The sequence below is a fragment of the Coregonus clupeaformis genome, chromosome 15 (assembly GCF_020615455.1).
Source record: "Coregonus clupeaformis isolate EN_2021a chromosome 15, ASM2061545v1, whole genome shotgun sequence".
In the NCBI taxonomy this organism is placed as follows: Eukaryota; Metazoa; Chordata; class Actinopteri; order Salmoniformes; family Salmonidae; genus Coregonus; species Coregonus clupeaformis.
In genome coordinates, this window is record NC_059206.1 from 14,488,142 (window position 1) to 14,502,705 (window position 14,564).

The following is a 14,564-nucleotide window of genomic DNA, read 5'->3' on the forward strand; positions in this document are numbered from 1 at the left end:
CGGGGTGAGATCTTGCGTGGAGCCCCCAGATCGAGGGAGATTATCAGTGGTCTTGCATGTCTTCCATTTCCTAATAATTGCTCCCACAGTTGATTTCTTCAAACCAAGCTGCTTACCTATTGCAGATTCAGTCTTCCCAGCCTGGTGCAGGTCTACAATTTTGTTTTTGGTGTCCTTTGACAGCTATTTGGTCTTGGCCATTGTGAAGTTTGGAGTGTGACTGTTTGAGGTTGTGGACAGGTGTCTTTTATACTGATAACAAGTTCAAACAGGTGCCATTAATACAGGTAACGAGTGGAGGACAGAGGAGCCTCTTAAAGAAGAAGTTACAGGTCTGTGAGAGCCAGAAATCTTGCTTGTTTGTAGGTGACCAAATACTTATTTTCCACCATAATTTGCAAATAAATTCATTAAAAATCCTACAATGGGATTTTCTGGATTTTTTTTTCTCAATTTGTCTGTAATAGTTGACGTGTACCTATGATGAAAATTACAGGCCTCTCTCATCTTTTTAAGTGGGAGAACTTGCACAATTGGTGGCTGACTAAATACTTTTTTTCCCCACTGTATATATATATATATATATATATATATGTATGTATGTATTCCCACACATCTTAGTTACAGGCATTGCCTTCAAACATGGTTTTGTAACCTAGTTCCTGCAGCAACATGCCCCGATATCGAGCATTATGTTCCTTTAGGAATGCACCAACACCAAACCTCAGCACAATGGAGTAGGAAAAAATGGCATCCATCAGATTCCAATAACTAAGCCCTGCAGATGGATCAATGAGAAATCTTACATGTGGTCATTTAAATGATGGCGACATGGTTTTGATGATCCCTGCTGGTGTCTCTCTTACAATAGGACGCCTGCTGAAAGTTTGGGGTTCCTACTTCGGTCAAACTGACTGGCTTTCAGTATCATGAGGAGTTCCCTGAACAACAGCCAAAAACACATTTACAGCATTAGGATTTGAATAGCAAAGTTTTAATCGGAAATCGTCAGAGTTTATGCTTCAAAATGTGTGCTTCTCCATTTACTTTTTCCATCGTGTCTAAAGTGACTCAAGAAATTACCATTCTGCACAATCAACTGGGACTTTGGATTATGAGATGAGTAACGATATGAATATTCAAAGTCTTAATTAGAATGTCACTCTGGGCTTTGAGTGTGTGAGAGGCTCAGACCGTTAGCCCGTTGTATACGGGTGAAACACACAGGTTTAAAGCTACGCTCCACTTTCATTAAACAGAGGTTTCACGATGGCTGCATTATATTGTTCCGACTCGAAGCAGTGATATACACTGTGTCCAATACAACAATGGACAGGCTGTCCCTTTGCGTGTGTGTGCTCTGGTTTTCAGTCAAAAATTCCTGAGAAGAATCGGTCTTTAAGGGTTGGCTGTAACCATGTTTTTACTGGATACACCAAATGCATCCCAGATTTACACTAGATATAAAAATGACATGAAATACCAGTAATTTAGCTGTTCCGCCCCTAGACCTACGTTACGACAGCTCCTCTGCAAAAAATGCACTGCATACTGAGCGATTGCATTTGCATTCTCAGTAGCACTTATCATTTATTTTCTTATTAAGGAGTGGAACAATCCGCCCCGTTTGGGTAGGATAGAGACAGAGGGAAAAGACAGGAGAAGAGATGCTGCTGAAATAGCAATGGGCCCGGATTCGAACCCAATGCTGCAGCGGTATATGTGTGTCCCAGACTCCAGAGGCAGCGTCTTATGGTACAGATACAGAGAACTAAGACTACCGATAGGTTTTTATAATGGTAGGAGGCCGTTCCTTCTCTTGCTAGAACAAAAAGACGTCCCCGCTGGTGTACCGACGTACCTGCTGTTTCTACTTGTAGAATCGCAATGCTCGTCAGCGGATGAGAAATTGACTTTGAGCCAATCAGAGAGCAAACTTCCACGTGCGGGAGCCGCCAGAAGTGACATGAAAAATAGAGCACTAAGTAAGTACCTATAGGCAGTCCTATTTTCTATGTGTCTGATCCTTTAGACCACTAGACCAGCCCACCTCACTAGCTCTTCTACGATCTAGTGGCAAGGTGTAACTGCCGGGTGAGTTTCTGTAGGATATAGGTTATCTAATGCTATTGCGTTTGAGGGAGGCATTGAGGAAGGCAGCACTACTTTCAATCCACATTTCTCACTGGCATAGTACATGCCTGCTGCAAGTTATATAGATAGATACAGCGCCTGCATTGCAAGTAGTTCCATAAATACGGAGGAAAAAAAACATTTGAGGCAAGCGATGCACCACACGATTATGATGGGAACTTTTAAGAGTTCAATAAGTTCAAAAACTAGCCTACACAACCAGCCTTTGTTAACCGATTAAGTTCAGAGAACATCTAAGAAGATTGATCAAATAGCTTCCATTGTCAATCCCCAACGACATCTTTCCAGGGGAAAAGTAGAATTAGAGAAAAGACGTCTTCACAGTTCCACATGCTAACCAAATCATCTGGAGCCATGTCCATTTGTAGACGTCTACTACAGTGTCAGTCCTTCTCTCTTTGATTACTGTTTGGACAGTGAACCGTTTGGACGAGGTCTAGTATAGGGGCAGAGACTAAGGCTAGGGACTTGGTAAACAATAGACTACACTCTTGCCCGGAAAAGAGATTCAACTCTTGGGTCAGTGACCTCAACCCCACTCAAAGAATGTAGCTGTCCCTCTCATGGAAACCCCTCACTGAAAATAGATGCACAAAAAGCCGCTTGAGTGCTGACAAGCGATGAGAATATAGCAGAGGACGCTCTGTGGTGATCTGCATTTCAGTTTCACTTCACTTTTCGTCTTTGTCTCGCAGTGTCATGTCCAGAACATTTTGAACGGGGTGGCCAAGGTGGGGCACAGAACCAGTTTAGGGGGGACATAAAATGTGTAACCTTAAATTGATGCAAGGTGGATTTGTTAAATGTTATTATCATGGTTCAACGCATTAAATGCTTCATCTTAGGTTTGGTACATTCCCCTGTTCAAATAAATCATAAAATCAATTCCAAAAGTATTGTTACAGTGTTTGCATTCTAGGTCAGGATATTATATAAGTGTATTAGCATACAGCAGTAAATTTACTTGAAAGTGCCACCCAGAGTCCGTGACATTCGGGGGGGGTCAGAATATTTTTTTACAGGACCTCTTATGTGTCCACACGCTTTACGGGCTTTATAGTAAAGACATGGCATTTAACTGTAAAAATAAGTGTCATGAACACAAGTATTTTTTGTCCAAATATTCACTTCAAAAAGTAGGTTACCTGCACACATTCCTCAACTCCTAAACAGGTCCAGCCTCTGAACAGTGCACTGTGCACCTGCCATTTGAATGGAAAGGGACATCTATTACAAACACCATCAGGGTATTGACACTCAGCCTACAAAGTGGCATGTATTTATGAATGCTAAGGGCAGCCAGGCTTCCCAAAAATGTTTAACTACACACACACACACACACATTAGTCACAAGCTTGGTAAACAACAGGTGTAGACTAACAGTGAAACACTTACAGGCCCTTCACAACAATAGATACACACGGTGAGGAATGGCTTAACGTGACCACGCCCCCGAGTAGGGTGCAGCAGTAGGGTACAGCAGTAGGGTACAGCAGTAGGGTACAGCAGCAGGGTACAGCAGTAGGGTACAGCAGTAGGGTACAGCAGTAGGGTACAGCAGCAGGGTACAGCAGTAGGGTACAGCAGTAGGGTACAGCAGTAGGGTACAGCAGCAGGGTACAGCAGTAGGGTACAGCAGTAGGGTACAGCAGTAGGGTACAGCAGCAGGGTACAGCAGTAGGGTACAGCAGTAGGGTAGAGCAGTAGGGTACAGCAGTAGGGTACAGCAGTAGGGTACAGCAGCAGGGTACAGCAGTAGGGTACAGCAGTAGGGTACAGCAGCAGGGTACAGCAGCAGGGTAGAGCAGTAGGGTACAGCAGCAGGGTACAGCAGTAGGGTACAGCAGTAGGGTACTCCCTTTACTCCCATGTTAAATTGTCTACTTTACTCATAACCCGACAACAGCTGTATTCTATCTTTATTTATTTCATTCTATAAACATTTTGTATATGCTTGGTTGGTCGTTTTTAATACACTTCCATGTCCTTTTAATCAACAAACTACATCCTACCTAAAAACACTGATTCTAAAAATAAAAAATGTTAGCATGACCAGATACTGTTGCATGGAATGTACGCCCTGATTATCAGCTAAAGAGCCGATTCCAATGGACTTTCTTCAGCTAATTAACATTAGCTAACTAACCCTGCTTTTATAGCGAAGATGCCGAAACGCTATTGCGTAACGTTTTGTTTGAACAACCGTAGCAGAAAAGACCACCAAATTAAGTTGAATCAACTGCCCAAGGACGAGGTTAAATTAACCTCATAGTTTCACTATATACGCTGTGATGAAGATGGAAAGCTGTGGGCTCCGCTAACTCCATACATTTGTGTGTTCGAAGCACTTAATTCACGGTAAGTCTTTAGCTAACACTTTTATTGTATCTAACTAGCTATGTGTATTGCCTGTGTAAACCTGGATACTCCACAAAGTAGATGTAGATATCGCCATAGGCTACTTTGGGCCATTTGGTAGGGTTGTCTGCCCAGCTGGTCTCTGGCAAGTTGAAAGGACATATAGGCAAGCCAACAATAATCAACTTTTCTAAATACCTAGACCGTTCAACGGCAGGCAAAGACCTGAAGTAGTTAAGCGGCATATCTAAAAACTAGAAAATTAGATCGAGATTAACTTATCTCGATAGCCAGCCAGCTAACGTCAGTTAACCGGCGGAAAAGCCAGGGGTAAACAAACAGTGATGTAATTATAATAAGACGGATTTACTAGCTTTACTGTCAGTGTTAGCAGGTTGGGTAACACAGAGTGGCAGAATAAGTATCACGTAAGTCATTTATTGTTGTGACAGCCAAGTACAGTATGTTAATAACGACACGTGACGCTGCTGAAAATAATTATTGAAAACGAGAAGAAAAAAGAAAAAAAGTGTCAGTAGTTTGCTTAAGATGATGCCAAAGTTTCAGCTAATTACATGGGAGTAACCGTGTACCCTACTCGGGGGCGTGGTCACATTAAGCCACACCTCGCCGCGTGTATCTATGCAGAGAGAACAATAGAAAAAGAATAACACAAGGAATAAATTCACAATGAGTAACGATAACTTGGCTATATACATGGGGTACCAGTACCGAGTCCATGATAACCTGGCTATATACACGGGGTACCAGTACCGAGTCCATGATAACCTGGCTATATACACGGGGTACCAGTACCGAGTCCATGATAACCTGGCTATATACACGGGGTACCAGTACCGAGTCCATGATAACTTGGCTATATACACGGGGTACCAGTACCGAGTCTATGATAACCTGGCTATATACACGGGGTACCAGTACCGAGTCCATGTGCAGGGGTACGAGGTCACTTAGGTAGATATGTACATACAGTTGAAGTCGGAAGTTTACATACACTTAGGTTGGAGTCATTAAAACTTGTTTTTCAACCAGTCCACAAACTCCTTGTTAACAAACTATAGTTTTGGCAAGTCGGTTAGGATATCTACATTGTGCATGACACAAGTAATTTTTCCAACAATTGTTTACAGACAGATTATTTCACTTAGAATTCACTGTATCACAATTCCAGTGGGTCAGAAGTTTACATACGCTAAGTTGACTGTGCCTTTAAACAGCTTGGAAAATTCTGGCTTTAGAAGCTTCTGATAGGCTAATTGACATCATTTGAGTCAATTGGAGGTGTACCTGTGGATTTATTGCAAGGCCTACCTTCAAACTCAGAGCCTCTTTGCTTGACATCCTGGGAAAATCTAAAGAAATGAGCCAAGACCTCATAAAAAAATGTGTAGACCTCCACAAGTCTGGTTCATCCTTGGGAGCAATTTCCAAACGCCTGAAGGTACCACATTCATCTGTACAAACAATAGTACGCAAGTATAAACACCATGGGACCACGCAGCCGTCATACCGCTCAGGAAGGAGACTCGTTCTGTCTCCTAAAGATTAACGTACTTTGGTGTGAAAAGTGCAAATCAATCCCAGAACAACAGCAAAGGACCTTGTGAAGATGCTGGAGGAAACAGGTACAAAAGTATCTATATCCACAGTAAAACGAGTCCTATAATCGACATAACCTGAAAGGCCGCTCAGCAAGGAAGAAGCCACTGCTCCAAAACCGCCATAAAATAGCCAGACTACGGTTTGCAACTGCACATGGGGACAAAGATTGTACTTTTTGGAGAAATGTCCTCTGGTCTGATGAAACAAAAACAGAACTGTTTGGCCATAATGACCATCGTTATGTTTGGAGGAAAAAGGGGGACGCTTGCAAGCCGAAGAACACCATCCCAACTGTGAAGCACGGGGGTGGCAGCATCATGCTGTGGGGGTGCTTTTGCTGCAGGAGGGACTGGTGCACTTCACAAAATAGATGGCATCATGAGGAAGGAAAATTATATGGATATATTGAAGCAACATCTCAAGACATCAGTCAAGAAGTTAAAGCTTGGTCGCAAATGGGTCTTCCAAATGGACAATGACCCCAAGCATACTTCCAAAGTTGTGGCAAAATGGCTTAAGGACAACAAAGTCAAGGTATTGGAGTGGCCATCACAAAGCCCTGACCTCAATCCTATAGAAAATGTGTGGGCAGAATTGAAAAAGCGTGTGCGAGCAAGGAGGCCTACAAACCTGACTCAGTTACACCAGCTCTGTCAGGAGGAATGGGCCAAGATTCACCCAACTTATTGTGGGAAGCTTGTGGAAGGCTACCCAAAACGTTTGACCCAAGTTAAACAATTTGAAGGCAATGCTACCAAATACTAATTTAGTGTATGTAAACTTCTGACCCACGGGGAATGTGATGAAAGAAATAAAAGCAGAAATAAATAATTCTCTCTACTATTATTTTGACATTTCACATTCTTAAAATAAAGTGGTGATCCTAACTGACCTAAGACAGGGACTTTTTACTAGGATTAAAATGTCAGGAATTGTGAAAAACTGAGTTTAAATGTATTTGGCTAAGGTGTATGTAAACTTCCGACTTCAACTGTATAGGTAGGGATAAAGTGACTAGGCAACAGGATAAATAATAAACAGTAGCAGCAGCGTATGTGATGAGTCAAAAGAGTTAGTGCAAAAAGGGTCAATGCAGATAGTTAACCAAATAACCAAAATTGTCAATGTATTCAGAGACGACCTATCAGATCTCAGAATTTCCAATCAGATTTTAGAAGGGACCGTGGCCACCCTGGTTCACGCCCTGGACACGCCACTGTCGTCATGTGCTTTACACAAGTGGGGGATGTTTCACTGATGCAGCATAAAGCTTAAAGAAAGTAAAATGAGGGCGACTTTCAATTGAGTCACTTCACTGAATACACTTAAAGTTACCAAATTCAAAAAACATTTTTGGTATGCTTTCAGATTTAATTTCAACATTCTCTTTTAAACATGTGCCATTAAAAACACATTTAAATGCTCTTCAGGGACAATAAGATATAGTGAGTAGTAGACTTGAGACGTGATATTCTTCCTGCCTTTTTCAAACCGAAGGCAATTCAGGGAACAACTTATTATTTGTGTGGAGCTCTTTCACTCTACAGATGCTCTGAGACGAGGTCGTAGAGGTCAAGGAACAACCTTCAAATACAAAATGGCATTTACACAAAGAAGGAACTGCTTCAATTATAGCTCCACGTTGCTCTCTTCTTCCTGGTAAAACTCAGTGGTGAAAGCAGAATTGGTTTCCCATGATGCATCAGTGGCCACTGATAAGAAGGTATAAACAACGCACCAAGTCAGCTTCATAAGAACTTAAATACAGTTATGAGCATCGAAAAGATAAGTCTTCGCCTCGTTACTGTTATTTTATTGTGTTACTTTCTATTTAATTTTTTACTTTAGTTTATTTAGTAATTATTTTCTTAAAACTGCATTGTTGGTTAAGGGCATTTCACAGTAAGGTCTACACCTGTTATATTCGGCGCATTTGACAAATAACATTTTATTTGAGTTTTCGTAGAACAATTGGGTAACTGCACCTCATACGTTGATATTACAATTCACTTGACTGTCTTGCAACGTTTGAAGACAATCAAACGTGCACTTGTATTTCGCAGCCATACAGAGCTGCCAGTCAGAGCTGCACAACTCGGTGAAGGTGTCAGAAAAACTAACCTTTTAACGACTGTAGCTGTAGGTAGTGGTGCTTTGTATCAAGACAGACAAATATAGTTTAAATCGTTTGAAGAGTGACATTATCCCAGCTAAAATAGGCATACTAACCAGGATATCGTAGTAAGTAGTGGAACATGTTCCGGGATTCTTCAGATAGCATTGAGGAGTACACCACATCAGTCACTGGCTTCATCAATAAGTGCATCGATGATGTCGTCCCCACAGTGACCGTACGTACATACCCCAACCAGAAGCCATGGATTACAGGAAACATCCGCACTGAGCTAAAGGGTAGAGCTGCCGCTTTCAAGGAGCGGGACTCTAACCCGGACGCTTATAAGAAATCCCGCTATGCCCTCCGACGAACCATCAAACAGGCAAAGAGTCAATACAGGACTAAGATTGAATCGTACTACACAGGCTCCGACGCTCATTGGATGTGGCAGGGCTTGAAAACTATTACAGACTACAAAGGGAAGCACAGCCGCGAGCTTCCCAGTGACACAAGCCTACCAGACGAGCTAAACCACTTCTATGCTCGCTTCGAGGCAAGCAACACTGAAGCATGCATGAGAGCACCAGCTGTTCCGGATGACTATGTGATCACGCTCTCCGTAGCCGATGTGAGTAAGACTTTTAAGCAGGTCAACATTCACAAGGCCGCAGGGCCAGACGGATTACCAGGACGTGTACTCCGAGCATGTGCTGACCAACTGGCAAGTGTCTTCACTGACATTTTCAACATGTCCCTGACTGAGTCTGTAATACCAACATGTTTAAAGCAGACCACCATAGTCCCCGTGCCCAAGGACACTAAGATAACCTGCCTAAATGACGTCTGTAGCCATGAAGTGCTTTGAAAGGCTGGTCATGGCTCACATCAACACCATTATCCCAGAAACCCTAGACACACTCCAATTTGCATACCGCTCCAACAGATCCACAGATGATGCAATCTCTATTGCACTCCACACTGCCCTTTCCCACCTGGACAAGAGGAACACCTACGTGAGAATGCTATTCATTGACTACAGCTCAGCATTCAACACCATAGTGCCCTCAAAGCTCATCACTAAGCTAAGGATCCTGGGACTAAACACCTCCCTCTGCAACTGGATCCTGGACTTCCTGACGGGCCGCCCCCAGGTGGTAAGGGTAGGTAACAACACATCTGCCACACTGATCCTCAACACGGGGGCCCCTCAGGGGTGCGTGCTCAGTCCCCTCCTGTACTCCCTGTTCACCCATGACTGCATGGCCAGGCACGACTCCAACACCATCATTATGTTTTCCGACGACACAACAGTGGTAGGCCTGATCACCGACAACGATGAGACAGCCTATAGGGAGGAGGTCAGAGACATGGCCGTGTGGTGCCTGGATAACAACCTCTCCCTCAACGTGACCAAGACAAAGGAGATGATTGTGGACTACAGGAAAAAAAAAAAGAGGACTGAGCACGCCCCCATTCTCATCGACGGGGCTGTAGTGGAACAGGTTGAAAGCTTCAAGTTCCTTGGTGTCCACATCACCAACGAACTATCATGGTCCAAACACACCAAGACAGTCGTGAAGAGGGCACGACAAAGCCTATTCCCCCTCAGGAGACTGAAAAGATTTGGCATGGGTCCTCAGATCCTCAAAGAATGATACAGCTGCACCATCGAGAGCATCCTGACTGGTTGCATCACCGCCTGGTATGGCAACTGCTTGGCCTCTGACCGCAAGGCACTACAGAGGGTAGTGCGTACGGCCCAGTACATCACTGGGGCCAAGCTTCCTGCCATCCAGGACCTCTATACCAGGCGGTGTCAGAGGAAGGCCCTCAAAATTGTCAAAGACTCCAGCCACCCTAGTCATAGACTGTTCTCTCTGCTACCGCACGGCAAGCGGTACCGGAGTGCCAAGTCTAGGTCCAAAAGACTTCTCAACAGCTTCTACCCCAAAGCCATAAGACTCCTGAACAGCTAATCATGGCTACCCGGACTATTTGCACTGCCCCCCCCACCCCATCTTTTTACGCTGCTGCTACTCTGTTAATTATTTATGCATAATCACTTTAACTCTACCCACGTGTACAAATTACTTATATAGCCTCCCTACTGTTATTTTATTTTACTTCTGCTCTTTTTTTCTCAATACTTTTTTGTTGTTGTTTTATTTTACTTTTTTATTAAAAATAAATGCACTGTTGGTTAAGGGCTGTAAGTAAGCATTTCACTGTAATGTCTGCACCTGTTGTATTCAGCACATGTGGCCAATAAAATTTGATTTGATTTGATTTGATCTCTGGGTAAGGTATTCTCCACACAGCTGTTTGCTCCTCAACTTGTTAAATGGGCCCCTGACAGTGCCAATTATGTCTTCAGTCTTTTAGTGCAAATGACACACCAGCGAGCTCTTTGGGGAAAAACAAGTTCTCACTAGAAGGGATTGACATTCAACGCTTCTAAAATGGTGAGTGCACATCACCAACCGAGTGATAAGATATCCAGTTCTGAATCTGAGCCTCCTGTGTTGACAGAAGCCCCAGTCTTCCTTTAATAAACCACAACCCAGCCTGGACCAATCAATGCACTCCCATCCAGATCCACTCTGATACAGCCAATGACAAAGATCAATGTAATGACTAATTACATTAACTTGATGACAAACTATGCCGGGATGACATCACATCATCGACATATTCAAATCAACGGATCAGCTGGTGGGGTAAAGTCAGCGATAACGTGGTCGGAGAATGATAGTCGTACAAAGGAAAAAAAGTATAGCGTCACTACCTTGACGTCCGACCAAGGTGCATGAAATGAGGAATATTAGGAAGGTGTTCTTAATGTTTTATACAGTCAGTATAGATTGGTAATTGAAAAGAACCTCTGTGCATGAGAGGAAAATATGTATTGATTGTATTGCTGGCATTGACAAATCAATTTCCAAATGGGGATTAATAAAGTAATATCCATCCATCTAAAATGCTTCTTTACGACAGTAGAGCTGATACTAGATGACAATAGAGCACAAGGTTACAGACAGTACCTGATAGAAACTGGTCTTAGTGGGAGATGTCCTCCCAGTTGGTTATGGCGCTGTAGGGTTCTTTGCCCAGCTGCAGAGAAACAGAAAAGGAGGAGTTTAGTTTAGCGTCGGAAACAAAACCAAGATCAATCTCTTCATTAAACTGGAACTAATTATTGAGATTGCTGGAAAATTACGTAAAATGTCAACAAGTCCAAATAAGATTAGATAGCAAATGGTGAATATCGAATCTTCTGCGCTATTTATCGTAACAATCTCTTAATAAATCTGCTTTTTAGTGTCTTAAACTTTCCATACTTAAAATGGTTGTACGCTTTGTTTATTGAAAGACTGACATGAGGTATAGTTACAGATACAAACTGGCAAAAACACAGTACTGCTGCTGGACGACACTGGCTGCTTAGAAGTGAAGTTCCTGTCGATAGCTTCTCAGAGTGTGTCGCGGTCAGAGATGAGCAGTGAGGGTTTGACAAACTGTGGCTACGTCCCAAATGGCACCCTATTGCCTAGAAAGTGCATTTATTTTGACCAGAGCCCTATGGGTCCTGGTCAAAAGTAGTGCACTATATAGTGAATTGGGTTACATTTGGGATGGCCCCTGTAACTTAACCAGCCATGTGATAGATAGTGGTGTTGAAACAAGACTGGACACATCCATTATCAAATCAAACCAAATGTTATGTCAAATGCGCCGAATACAACAGGTGTAGACCTCACAGTGAAATGCTTACTTACAAGCCCTTAACCAACAATGCAGTTTTAAGAAAGAATACCCCAAAAAATGACTAAAAAATACAATATAAAATACGATATAAAAGTAACAAATAATTAAAGAGCAGCAGTAAAAAATAACAATAGCGAGGCTATATACAGAGGGTACCGGTACAGAGTCAATGTGCGGGGGCACCAGTTAGTCAAGGTATTATGTACATGTAGGTAGAGTTATTAAAGTGACTACGCAATGATAATAAACAGAGAGTAGCAGCAGCGTAAAAGAGGGGGGGGGTCATTTAAAAAGTCAATAGGCAGCGTGAACAACAGATGAAGTGTTTTCCTGATTGGTCACATGAATTACAAATAATTAGAATGGGGTCATTCATGATTCACCAGAGAAGAACGCATTACAACACATGACCATCCTTTCTCTTTGGGTCATCATACTGGAAATCTGAGTGCATTTCCTTTCTCCACAGTTCATATGTTTACACTAGTATTTCAAGTTAATAGATTGCTTTTAAATAATATTACCACTTTAAAATTTCACATCCTTGGAATATTCAGATACACAGGGAATTACACCATATTATATATATATACAGTGGGGAGAACAAGTATTTGATACACTGCCGATTTTGCAGGTTTTCCTACTTACAAAGCATGTAGAGGTCTGTAACTTTTATCATAGGTACACTTCAACTGTGAGAGACGGAATCTAAAACAAAAATCCAAAAAATCACATTTTATTGCATGACATAAGTATTTGATACATCAGAAAAGCAGAACTTAGTATTTGGTACAGAAACCTTTGTTTGCAATTACAGAGATCATACGTTTCCTGTAGGTCTTGACCAGGTTTGCACACACTGCAGCAGGGATTTTGGCCCACTCCTCCATACAGACCTTCTCCAGATCCTTCAGGTTTCGGGGCTGTCGCTGGGCAATACGGACTTTCAGCTCCCTCCAAAGATTTTCTATTGGGTTCAGGTCTGGAGACTGGCTAGGCCACTTCAGGACCTTGAGATGCTTCTTACGGAGCCACTCCTTAGTAGCCCTGGCTGTGTGTTTCGGGTCGTTGTCATGCTGGAAGACCCAGCCACGACCCATCTTCAATGCTCTTACTCACGATACATGGCCCCATTCATTATTTCCTTTACACGGATCAGTCGTCCTGGTCCCTTTGCAGAAAAACAGCCCCAAAGCATGATGTTTCCACCCCTATGCTTCACAGTAGGTATGGTGTTCTTTGGATGCAACTCAGCATTCTTTGTCCTCCAAACACGACGAGTTGAGTTTTTACCAAAAAGTTCTATTTTGGTTTCATCTGACCAGATGACATTCTCCCAATCCTCTTCTGGATCATCCAAATGCACTCTAGCAAACTTCAGACGGGCCTGGACGTGTACTGGCTTAAGCAGGGGGACACATCTGGCACTGCAGGATTTGAGTCCCTGGCGGCGTAGTGTGTTACTGATGGTAGGCTTTGTTACTTTGGTCCCAGCTCTCTGCAGGTCATTCACTAGGTCCCCCCGTGTGGTTCTGGGATTTTTGCTCACCGTTCTTGTGATCATTTTGACCCCACGGGGTGAGATCTTGCGTGGAGCCCCAGATCGAGGGAGATTATCAGTGATCTTGTATGTCTTCCATTTCCTAATAATTGCTCCCACAGTTGATTTCTTCAAACCAAGCTGCTTACCTATTGCAGATTCAGTCTTCCCAGCCTGGTGCAGGTCTACAATTTTGTTTCTGGTGTCCTTTGACAGCTCTTTGGTCTTGGCCATAGTGGAGTTTGGAGTGTGACTGTTTGAGGTTGTGGACAGGTGTCTTTTATACTGATAACAAGTTCAAACAGGTGCCATTAATACAGGTAACGAGTGGAGGACAGAGGAGCCTCTTAAAGAAGAAGTTACAGGTCTGTGAGAGCCAGAAATCTTGCTTGTTTGTAGGTGACCAAATACTTATTTTCCACCATAATTTGCAAATAAATTCATAAAAAATCCTACAATGTGACTTTCCGGATTTTTTTCTCTCAATTTGTCTCTCACAGTTGAAGTGTACCTATGATAAAAATTACAGACCTCTACATGCTTTGTAAGTCGGAAAACCTGCAAAATCGGCAGTGTATCAAATACTTGTTCTCCCCACTGTATGTTATATTTGAGATTCTTCAAATAGCCACCCTTTGCCTTGATGACAGCTTTGCACACTCTTGGCATTCTCTCAACCAGCTTCACCTGGAATGCTTTTCCAACTGTCTTGAAGGAGTTCCCACATATGCTGAGCACTTGTTGGCTGATTTTCCTTCACTCTGCGGTCCGACTCATCCCAAACCATCTCAATTTGGTTGAGGTCGGGGGATTGTGGAGGCCAGGTCATCTGATGCAGCACTCCATTACTCTCCTTCTTGGTAAAATAGCCCTTACACAGCCTGGAGGTGTGTTGGGTCATTGTCCTGTTGAAAAACAAATGATAGTCCCACTAAGCCCAAACCAGATGGGATGGCGTATCGCTGCAGAATGCTGTGGTAGCCATGCTGGTTAAGTGTGAATTCTAAA

At 42.9% G+C, this 14,564-nt stretch overlaps 1 protein-coding gene across 4 annotated transcripts in view; it reads right to left on the reverse strand.

Annotated features, from left to right (window-relative positions):
- The window catches only part of tln1 (talin 1), a 164,483-nt gene that overhangs the window by 122,115 nt on the left and 27,804 nt on the right, over positions 1-14,564 (reverse strand). For all 4 annotated transcript variants that reach the window (XM_041897415.2, XM_041897414.2, XM_041897413.2 and 1 more), the window contains exon 2: positions 11,293-11,362. The gene's annotated coding sequence lies outside the window, so the exon portion shown is untranslated. The remainder of the gene's footprint in view (positions 1-11,292; positions 11,363-14,564) is intronic.